The 12,056-nt window shown below is 40.8% G+C and overlaps 1 protein-coding gene across 1 annotated transcript in view; it reads left to right on the forward strand.

Annotated features, from left to right (window-relative positions):
* The window catches only part of LOC127579224 (protein unc-13 homolog B-like), a 399,584-nt gene that overhangs the window by 252,385 nt on the left and 135,143 nt on the right, over nt 1-12,056 (forward strand).

Consider the following 12,056-nt stretch of genomic DNA (forward strand, 5'->3'; position numbering starts at 1 on the left):
AAAGGCCTTCTGGAAGTCCAGTGCCTCTGTTTCTCTGTTCATGGAGGCTGCCTGGCTTGCTGTGAGTTTGTAGTATTTTCATTTTATAGTTCAGATCTCCAGGAGGGTTTTGCATCTGTGTGTATGGCTATTTCCTTGCTTGTACACTCTCTATCATCCCACCCTCCCACATCACATTACTGAATCCCATTGGATTTTCAATGACATTCAATTTTAACCATCTGTTTGCAATAAAAAAACTTGTAATATTCAACTGGATTCTTTGCCAATTCCCCTCATCTGGACCTTCCCACTCATTTTTAGTGCCCCCAGAGCAAGGTTTACCACGAATGTGAGAGGACGGTTCAGAGGCTTCTTTTGTAGGAGCTGCCAAGCTGTAATGAAACAATCAGTAAAACAGTGCCAAATTCAAAGGTGATAGATTAGGCTGGGATGCTGAACTGTATGATGATCTCAGTTTCCCAACAGAGTCCCTGTAGGATCAACGGGAGGATAATTGGAAAATAGGCAAATGGGTACCTAAACCTGTTAGTCTTTCATCCAATTTGGTGGAAGACGTGCCCTATTGATCCCGTGGTAAAGATGCATATTGAGAGTGCTAGTATTGTAGTTCCCACAAGGGGCAGGCATGAATTCAAGAAGATTGTCAGTGGGAATTATCAAGAATGGGGACAATCTTTCGTTAGTGTAGAAAATGAATGAAAAATTAACAAAGCTGACTCTTGACAATTCCTGGAAGTTGTTTGTAGTGTTTTGTCACTGGCCTTTTATTTAAAATCCCTTCATGTCTTAATTCCATGTTTATACTTCCATACCACACAGCATGAGGCCATTTGGCCCATTGAGTCTATGCCGGTTCTTGGAGCCATCCTGTTTCCCCACTTATTTCCCTCTTACCTATTCTCTCTCACATATCCATGAACATTCTGAATTCCTGCACTATCCACCTACACAAGGGGTACGTTACAGTAGCCAATGAGCCTAATAACTAGCACGTCTTTGGGATGTGGGAGGAAACCAAACAACATGGGGAAAACCCACATGGTCACAAGGATAATGGACAGACTCCACAAAGACAGTACTGTAATTGAACCCAGGTCACTGAAGCTATTAGTCAGTTGCTCTACCTGCAGTGTAACTGTACTGCCCTCGTCCATCCTTACAACCAGCTGAATTTTCTGTGCTCATCCAGTCCTGGTTTCCTGTGCTTATTTTGATTTTACTACAATAAGTAAAGTACTTTCCTGCATTTACGTTCTTCCATGGGATCAGTGATCTCATTTAAATAAAAATTGTCCCCATCCCACTGAGGTAGCAGTGTGGAGTGCATCCTCCCTCTCTTTAAAGAGTCACTGCAGGACTCAATGGCGAGTTTGGCGATGGAGAAGATAGTCAGGTGTGCTTGCATTTGACCTTCTGGTAGCCTTCTACTGTGCAAGAATAGAAGTGCAAGACTTCTCGAGATAATGATTACTGACTATCTGTCAGTGAGATCCTGCCCAAAATGAAACTATAAAACAATTGAAACAGCCCCAAAGCATTTTTAAAAAACACAGAAACATTTAATTGCATTCAGAAGAATTTCAAAAAAATCTAAATCTGCTGCAGGAGTCCCTTGCAGCTGGTCCCCACCATTGGAATCAAAGGAAAGCTTCTTTCTGTGCCATACCTGACCTGACACATAATGGTTGAGAAGTTTCTCCACTATAAGTGGTAGGAATTGATACATCCTCGGACTTTCTTGTTGGATTCCTTGAGGAATCCAGCGTTGGAGTACAGTTAGGTAAATCAACTCACCTTACCTCATTAACATTTTGTTTGTGATATCTAACTTCACTGATGCACCATAACATTTACTTCTGGATTCCAGCCATATGCAATAGTCCAGCACATTTATATTTGTTGATGCTCTCAGTAAGTTTTATCATAATATGAACAGTGCTAGCCTGTGCTACTCTTCTTAATATTGAATTAAGAATATAAAAATAACTTTTTGCAGATGTATTTATTGCATTACAACAAAAATGTCATTAAAGTAATTTGTGAAGAATGCTCAAGGGTTTTTTATTAACCACACCTAGTATTCGGATCTTGGGTTATGTTTTGCTAAATCTATCCATGTAAATGCTTCAAATCAATATTGATAGTGCAGTAGAATATTTTTAATATACCAAATATTTTCTAAAAAACATTGCTTGTGAATTAATTGTTTAGTATAAATTGAAATAACATTTTGAATTCAAAATGTAATTTCATAACAGACTTTAAAATGTTATGCTCACATGTTTTATTAATATTTTAGTTTTCATAAGTTGTGTGCCAGTTATATTACATGCACCCAATCTCCCTGGAAGACCTCCTAAAATGAATGAAATTCAGAAAATTGAGATGTTGTGTTACAAAAGAACAGATGGTTGACAAAATTAAAATGTTTGTTTTTAATATATGATGTGAGAAAGGCAGAGAAGTTGGCTGCTTAGCAGACACATGGCTGGAATCTGTATCAGTCTGACAGATAAAATGCTGCTCTGCTGGCATTTTTTCATGCTTGTGGGAGTTTTCATTTCTGCTTTGGAAGTTGGAAACCCAGGTTATTAATGGAGCCTTAGAGTGCATTGATTAGAAGTGAGAACCTGGAAGGTAAATTTCTTTTAAGATGTTGTGGGACAAAAGCTATCCTGAAAATTGTGGAGTTCAAATATTCAGAGGTTTGTTTGAGCATACGCAAGGAAAAGCTCTCATCAAAGCCTCTCAAATTGACAAAAAGTCATGGCATTTCTCATACATGTCTGACAGGTGTTGAAACTGAACAGCTGACATAGGTGTGTTTCATTTGTAGCTTTTGATCTCGTAATGTAGATTCCAGCAGATACTCTTCCATCATCAGCCATCGTATCTAGCCTTTGGTCACCTTTATTTCTTCCTCATTGTCCTTGTTCCAGGGTTTAATCTGTTTACGTCTATTACTATTATTAATGTCTTTACTGTTGGATTCACTCATTTCCAATATTATTGTTCATTCTATAGGTAAGTGTCTTCAATTTGCAGTTTTAATTCTTTCCCTTGTGGGTGTCCCTATTCTGGTCCCTGGACGGATTCCTCTGACAGACAAAGGGCACCCAAGCCCTCATGATTTCTTGTCAGCTCCATCTGATAAATTTCTTAGCGGTGGAGACATAAAAGACTGCAGATGCTGGAATCTGGAGCAAAAAGTAAATTTCTGGAAGAACTCAGTGGGTCAAACAGCTTCAGAGGCAAAAGGATGGTCGACACTTCCAGTCGAGACCCTGCATCAGAACTGAGAGTGTAGGGGAAAGCTAGCTGGTATAACCTCTAAGTGGTGCTTAGGCCCCTGTGGCTACTGAGACCACCTTCCCTAGAGCATTATAAACTATCAACATAACATTGAGGGGCCTGACTGGTATTCGTGCAGTCGAGTCATTCCTGATTGATTTCAGGGTGTTCCAGGTGCAGATGATATAATGTGATTCAGTACAATGTCCCTGTGTTTTCATTCAAGGCGTATCACCTGGGCCTAGGAACGTGTACCCTTAAGACCTCACCTGGTATAATAGTACATCCCCAGTGATTCCAATTTGTACTCTCCTGGATATACACATTTTACATGCTCTTGCAGTATTATCATCAGGAGCTTTGTTGTGTTTTCCACACACCCCATGTTGAGTAACCATAAGTTCCAGTCTCTCTTCTTGTAAATTAATAAGATTGTCTCTTCCTGGCCTGAAACATATGGCTAAATGCAGTGCCAAATCTTGTGGCTTCAATATTTGATATAACATGCCTCAAGCCACTATGTCACATCTTCTTTCTTTGAGAATGGTTTGAGACAGCAGCTTTAAACCTGATGTTATATCCTGTCTTGGGCCTCTATCATATATACTGTACTTTGGGCAGCGAACTGCAGATCCCTTGCACATTTATTGGTCATCCCAGAGGTGTAATCATCAATACTGGAGATTTGTTATATGTTTATGACAAAGTTAGCACTCCTGAACACATCTCTTGCCTCTCCTAAGATGTTGTAAAGATTTATCAATCCCAGATCAGATGCTGTAATCTTTCCCCTGCCCAATTGACTGACAGAACATAACTACTACAGTCAACTGCTAGATTTGGGCCAAGGTCTTTTAGATTTAAGGTCACTTCTACAGTGAATATCACAGTGTTGTCTAACAACCATTTGAATTTCATGATTCTAATTAACCTGCCCTCATGGGGTGACATGGTGACTGGAGATCAGGTTGTCAGTTCAAAGCATTGTGTATCATTACACTCATAATGACTAAACAACTGCTGCATATTTTTCCTGACAATATTTGCCTTATAATCATAAATATGAGGGCATATTAGCCAAACCCTTCTTGATGTTAACTGATGTCATCACACGTCCAGGAAGGTGGCTGCTTGTTCTGTTGAGTTGCACCCAATATCTTTCCATATCTCCACCCAATGTTGCAGTTCTATTTTCACCTTTGACTGTTGTTACAATCTTATTATTAAAGATTATTGGTAAACTGTATTATCAGTAAATACGATAAGATACTGAGTGAGATAAGATGGACTCTTGACCTCACAATCTACCTTGTTACTGCCTTACAGCTTATTATCTGCCTGCACTGCACTTTCTCTGAAACTGTAACACTTTATTCTGTATTCTGTTATTATTTTCTCTTGTACTACCTCAAAGCATTATTGAAATGATTTGTATGGATGGCATACAAAATGAAGTTTTTCATCTCAGTACATGTGGCAATAATAAACCAACTTCTTATGTCCTTTCATATCATCACTCTCTAGGCTAGTGGGCTCTTGTGCTGCCACAGTGCATTCTTCTTATAATCAGATTATTTGTTTAGTGTCACAATACTGCCAAATTTGAGCAGGGTTATGTTGCTCCTGCAGTCACCCCACCCACTGTGTGTTGCTTTACATTCAGAATTACCCTTCCACTCTCAGTGTTTGTTGGTGTCAACCCTATCTGATGTGTTTCTTTACCTATTTTCCTTCACCCCCACTGGGCAGCTGTACATGCTGACCTAGGCTCAAGCATGTATCTTTATGAAAGTAAATGGTGGGAGCCTCCCAGGCTAATATGATCAATGAGTTGTAATTGGTTCATTATTGTCACATGTACCAAGGTAGAGTGAAAAGCTTTGTTTTGCATATCATCCATACAGATTATTTCATTACATCATTACATCGAGGTACAAAAGCAGTAACAGAACGCAGAATATAACATTACAGTTGCAAAGAAAGTGCAGTGCAGGCAGACAATAAAGTGGCAGGACATGACGAGGTCAAGAATACATCTTATCGTACAAGAGGACCATTCAGTAGTTTTATAACAGTGGGATACAAGCCGTCCTTGAGTTTGGTGGTACATGCTTTCAGGCTTCTTTATCTTCTGCCCAATGGGTGGGGGCTGGGGGGGAGAAGAGAGATTGGGGTGGATGGGATCTTAGATTATGTTGGCTGCTTTTCCAATGTAGCGAGAAGTGTAGACAGAGTTCATAGAGGGGAGGCTGGTTTACATGATGTGCTGAACTGTGTCCACAACTCTCTGCAGTTTCTTGCAGTCTTGGGCAGAGCATTTGCCATACCAAGCTGTGATGCATCCAAATAGGATTTTTTCTATGGTGCGTCTGTAAAAATTGGTGAGTGTCAACAGGGACATGTTGAATTTCCTTAGTCACCTGAGGAATTAGAGCGCTGGCGTGCTTTCTTGGCCATGGTGTCTATGTGGTTGGACCAGGACAAGCTATTGGTAATGTCTACATTGAGGAACTTGAAGCTCTCAACCATCTCAAACTCAGCACCATTCATGTAAACAGGAGCTTATGCACCACCCAGCTTCCTGAAGTCAATGACCAACTCTTTTGTTTTGCTGACATTGAGGGAAAGATTGTTGTCATGATACCATGCCACTAGGCTACTCCAACTCATCATTATTTGAGATTCGGCCCGCTATGGTTTTGTCATCTGCAAACTTGTAGATGGAGTTAAAGAAGAATCTGCCCACACTGTCATAAGTGTATAGGGACTAAAGTAGGGGACTGAGAATGCAGCCTTGTGGGGCACCAGTGTTGAGGATAATTGTGGCCGAGGTGTTGCTGCCTATCCTCACTGATTGCAGTCTGTTGGGACTTCATCTGGGCCAGATGCTTTCCACAGGTTCACTCTCCGGAAAACTGATCTGACATCTGCAACGGTGACTGTGGGTACAGGTGTGTTGGAGGCTGTCGGGGGGATGGTGACATACCATTTCCCTTCTGTTCAAAATGTGCATAGGATGCGTTAACCTCATTGGAGAGGGATGCGTTGTTGTCGGCAATGCTGCCCGACTTCGTTTTGTAGCCATTTATAGCATGCACCCCCCTGCCACAACTGATGGCTGGTCTGGAACTTGATTTTGGACTGGTATTGTCTCTTGGCATCCCCGATAGCTTTACGAAGGTCATACCTCGATTTCTTGTATGGGTCAGGGTTACCCGATCTGCAGACCTGGACTTAAATAAGATCTTTATTAGTCATACGTACATCGAAACACACAGTGAAATGCATCTTTTTGCGTAGAGTGTTCTGGGTGCAGCCCGCAAGTGTCGCCATGCTTCCAGTGCCAACATAGCATGCCCGCAACTTCCTAACCTGTACATCTTTGGAACGTGGGAGGAAACCAGAGCACCCGGAGGAAACCCACGCAGACACGGGGAGAATGTACAAATTCCTTACAGACAGTGGCCGGAATTGAACACAGGTCGCTGGCGCTGTGATAGCGTCACGCTAACCGCTACATGGATCTCTTGGTTCGTCTATGGTTTCCAGTTTGGGAACGTCCCAATTGATTCCGGAGTAGAGGATTATTGGTTACTGCAGCTACCAGGGTGCCATCGAGCTGTTGGTTGTCTGAAATATAATATTCAGGACAACTGCTGGTTGTTTTCCTGTTGGCAGAAGCAGATTGGTCACAGGTGAAACCTTGTAAATCACAAGGTTTCCATCTAATCCTTTTCTATGTCTAGGCAGACTCGTGTCATTCACCATTATCAGCAATGTAGCCCTTGCTATCTTAAGTCAAGGACCAATCTGGACACCTCTTTATCAATACCTTATTTCTCACTTTTGGCAAGTCCTAGGATTTTTTTTTGTTTCCTCACTCCTTCCATGGTGTCTTATCTCCTGTTACCATTCCTTCAACATTAATGCTTTCAACTGGACTCTTAATTCTACAACATATCACCATATCCTATCTCTTATTGGTCCTTTATCTTCACTAAGGGTAGCCGACCTATCTGGGAGCCACACGGTTGTACTAGTCAGCTTATACAATGTCAGTCTTGTCAGGGATTGTCCTTCGTTGTAAAAAAATTTATAGGAGGAACATATACCCATCTTTTGCCAGTCTGTTCTATGGTCTGTTGTGGTAGTCTTTAATGTCCAATTTTTCTGAGCCATCTTTCCCAAGTGTTTGGGAATGATAAAGGATATGAAGCTTCTACTTTATCCCTACTGGCTGGTATATCTTTCTCATCACTTTATTCTAATCAGGGTCATTTTGAAGGGGCTTTCCCCATCCCGGTATAACCTCTTTGTTCATATTTGTTGCTACAGTTCAGGCAGAACGGTTTGCATCAGGAATGCTTAGACCCACCATACCCATGATCACAAGGTAATATATCTTACCACCTACTATTGTTTTGGGCCCTGGAAAATTGATCTGTAACTTTTCCTAGGAATCCTTAGGTCTGGATTGGTTAGCCAATTTAAACCTGAAGGCATTGGCTGCATTAAGTTTCACACAAAAAAGATAACTCTGACTGTATTTGACAGTATCCTAGTCCATGCCAGGCCACCACCAATCACATCATTTCCTTGCAGTGTGGGAGAATGAGAGGTGACCTTGTAGAGGTTTGTAAAACCATGAGGGGCATAGATAAGGTGGACGACTTCAGTCTTTTCCTTGGGTTAGAGGAGTCCTAAACGAGGAGACATAGATCTAGGGTGAGAAGGGAAAAATTTAAAATGGAATTAAAGGGCAACTTTCACGCAGAGGGTGGTGAGTATATGGAATGAGCTGCCAGAGGAGGTGGTTGAGGCAGGTACAATAGTATCATTTAAGAAGCACTTGGATAGGTACATGGAGGAGCAGGGCTTAGAGGGATATGGGCCGAATGCAAGAAATTGGGACTAGATGTGTGGGCACCATGGTCGGCATGGACTCGTTGGGCCGAAGGGCCTGTATTCATACTGTAGTACTCTATGACTATATCATGTCTCTATGACATCTCAAGGCATTGTGTTCCTTTCTTGGTGGCTGGTCCCGTGAAGTGTATCTATCAAATTCTGCTAACATCCTTCCCTCCCCATGTTAAGTATCAGTTCACTGTTAAAGCCCCCTTTTCTTCCAACTTCCTTTGCTTTTCCTAAGGTGTATCCTCATACAGCCTTATAACATTAACCTTTTCAGAGCCATTGGCACTGATGGCCATTGACATAAAAGTCAGGGGTCTGTTACCGGTGGCATCTTTCACTGCCTGATCTGCCAATTGGTTCCCTTGTTGGATGGGATTGTTGGTTTTGAGGTGGAACCTGATCTTTGCAACTGCAGCCTCTATTGGAAGGTCTGTCACTTCTACCAGAATTCACAATGTCTCCTTGTGTTTAACGTGACATACTCCTGATGTCACTTATTGTGTCTTAGCCCTGTATGTCATGTTTTCATGCACTATATTGAAAGCATACCAACGATTTATATATCTATTTGCTCCCATACCATAATAATGTATTGGAAATTGCCACCATGTCTTTGTGAATCAAGACTGTCTCCCTTTCAGCCCAATACTGTTTGACATGGATCTTAGTTTGCTGGTCTTCAGCAGTGCTGTCAGAATGTGGCAGGTAAGAGGAATGATTTGTCCACTTACTATTATCATTCAACTGACCTTACAACCCAGACTGTGCGGTCAGAGGCTCCCCCTGACCTTTTGGTGGAGTAGTATGTTTCTGGTCACCATGCACTGCATTAGAACTGCAGAGTTGCGATCTCTATTTTTACCACAGTACAGGTGAAACAGCTATCCATATCCAGCAGCTCCAAGGCTGAGGCATTTATCAGTGCTTGTAGTGCATATGCCGTTTCCTGTTCTTTTCACCACTCTACTTTTTCCAAGAGGTTGAGCTCCCCTTTCACAATATAGGTTCTATAGGTGCTGTAAAATTAGCATTAAAATTTATGCAGTAATTGAAAAGCCCTAAGAATTTTCTAACTCTTCTCATGTACTCAGGGCATCCTGGTGATGGTGATCAATGGATCATCAGAGATGGACTTGTTCCCTTTGTGGATGATGTGTCCCAGATCTGCTGCTTAGGCGGTCCTTTAGGATCAAGGTTGACTTGCTTTTATTCCAGTTTTGTGGGTTCTGAGGAGACTAATGAGGCCAATATGGAAACTGCAACTCTTCCACAAATGGAGCAGGTGGTGGCTGATAGGGGAGGGGGTGGGGTGGTGGATGGTTTGTTAGGTGGTTGTTCTGCACTTACTCAGTTTTTTTCTGCTACTTACTCAGTGCCTCTGTGTGACCCTGAATCATAGTTTTGAGATTCATGTTTCCATCTCAAATGCTCTTTCTCCACTTTGAGTGGTCATGGGCCAGAGATTCCCAGGAGTCAGTGGAAATGTTGCATTTCTTTAAGAAAGCTTTGAGCATATCTTTGAATCTTTTCCTCTGTCTGCCTGGTAATCTCTTCCGACGACAGAACTTAGTATAGAATGGTGTCAAGCATGTAAATGATGACCTGCCTGGTGTCATTAAGTGAGTGAAATTAAATGTTGGCCAGGGAGGGGACACTGGCATTGGCTTGTTGGTCCTCCCAGTGAATTTGGAGAATTTTGCACAAGTTTGGTGATATTTTTTCAGTACCTTGAGGTACTGGTGTTCCAGGTCTCAGAAGTATGTAGGAGGACAAGGATCACGGCTGTTCAGTAGGCCACCTATTGTGCCAAATCTGAGGTTTTGATCTTCAAATACGCTTTTCCTCAATTGACCATATACCATGCTGGTGCTGTGAAATTGATGTCATGTGAGATGACTCCTGATATTACTGTAAATTGGAATTGGACCACATTTTGCAGGGTTTTGCTGAGAACCTCAATTATTGGAGGGTAATATGGTGCAGCAGGGTCTATCTGGTAGTGGACCTTTGTCATTGAGTCATGGTCATAATGTCATATGGTACAGAAATAGGCTCTTCAGACCACTATGTTTATTCTGACCATCAAGAATCCATCTATACTCATCTCATTTATCAACACTTAATCCATAACTTTCTATGTCTTGGTGATTCAAGTGCTCATGCAGATACATTTTAAATGTTGTGAGAGTACCTGCCTCCCCCAGCTTCTCAGGCAGTTTGCTCCTGATTGCAACCACACTCTGGATGTAAAACTATCTTGGGTGATGTAGCTACAAAGATGGACAAGGGTGAACTCAAAAAAAACCTTGAACTTTTTTTCATTTTGATTCAATGCAGATTTTGTTTCAGACTGCTGAATTCAACATTAGAGGAAACCTGAAAACAATTTGCTGTCACTTTGTAGAAAAAAGAATAAAATTAATCAGACAAGAGGGAAGTGTTACTGGCATTTAATGCTATGAATCTTGTGGCACTAACTTGTTATTATGCTTTTATTTTGTAGAATGGTATATTGGTATTGGTATTGGTTTATTATTGTCACTTGTACCGAGGTACAGTGAAAAACTTGTCTTGCAAACCAATCGTACAGGTCAATTCATTACACAGTGCAGTTACATTGAATTAGTACAGAGTGCACAGATGTAGTACAGGTAGAAACAATTACAGTACAAAGTGTCACAGCTACAGAGAAAGTGCAGTGCAGTAAGGTGCAAGGTCACAACAAGGTAGATCGTGAGGTCATAGTCCATTCATTGTATAAGGGAACCATTCAATAGTCTTATCACAGTGGGGTAGAAGCTGTCCTTAAATCTGGTGGTACATGCCCTCAGGCTCCTGTACGTACAGCAGAGTGACAACTTAAAACATTTCTCATTTCTAAATTTCTAAATTATCTAGGCATCCAGATATAGATAATAATGATCTTGATCTGACCGCAATTGCATGTGTTTTCTCACCAGTTTACTAGTTAACATCACTTCATTAAAATGTGCAAAAGTGTAGTTTTCTTTTTAAATTGTGTAATTCAGAATTATTGAAGAGGCAGTGCTGATTGAACTTGCAGACTGAAGGTTTTGTTCATTATTGAAACACTTATGTAAGTGAGTAATACCTTAAAACATTATAAAATAGAACAGTCATTTCAGATATGTTGTTACTTTATTTCACCCGTTCAATGCTTAATCAAATAGACAAAATTATTCTCTTTTGTATCACTGCTATTGAAGGTGGATTTTATTGCTCTACAGCTTAGTAAGTGAACAGGAAGAACCGCTTGTAAATAAAAACTGGACCCACAAGTAGGATCTCTATCTTTTGGTGTTGATACCCTGAAAATAAGGTGACAAGGGGCAGAAGTAGCTAACTTAGGTTTGATATCATAGATTAAAACTGCAAAATAAACATAGTCCAGTACTCCATAGAAAATGTTTGGTTCTGTGGAGCAGTTAGAAATCACCATTAACTGTTTCAACGGGTACATGTCTAGGCTTTCATTCTTTGCTGAATTCATAATGAACGTACAAGTTTCTTTCATGGAAGTCCTATAGATTTGGCAGTGTGATAAAAGTTTCTTTTATTGAAATGCGTGTGAAGCGCATCATTGCACTGAAGAGACTCTGCCTTCTAGTCTATGAAGGAAATTTTGCAAATCTCCCCATCAACCCTCCCATAAGAAAACCCTAGCATTGTATCTACCATTCTCTTTTGTCTTTTATGATTTTTATGGTCACTTTATTTCCACATGTTTGTGTTTTATTGCCTTTGCAATGTAGAGTGAGCATCATAAATTGATTGGTTTAATAAACTAATTTGTCTAAATAAGTTTGTTTAATGTTTATCCCTCT

The sequence above is a fragment of the Pristis pectinata genome, chromosome 2 (assembly GCF_009764475.1).
Source record: "Pristis pectinata isolate sPriPec2 chromosome 2, sPriPec2.1.pri, whole genome shotgun sequence".
Lineage (NCBI taxonomy): Eukaryota > Metazoa > Chordata > Chondrichthyes > Rhinopristiformes > Pristidae > Pristis > Pristis pectinata.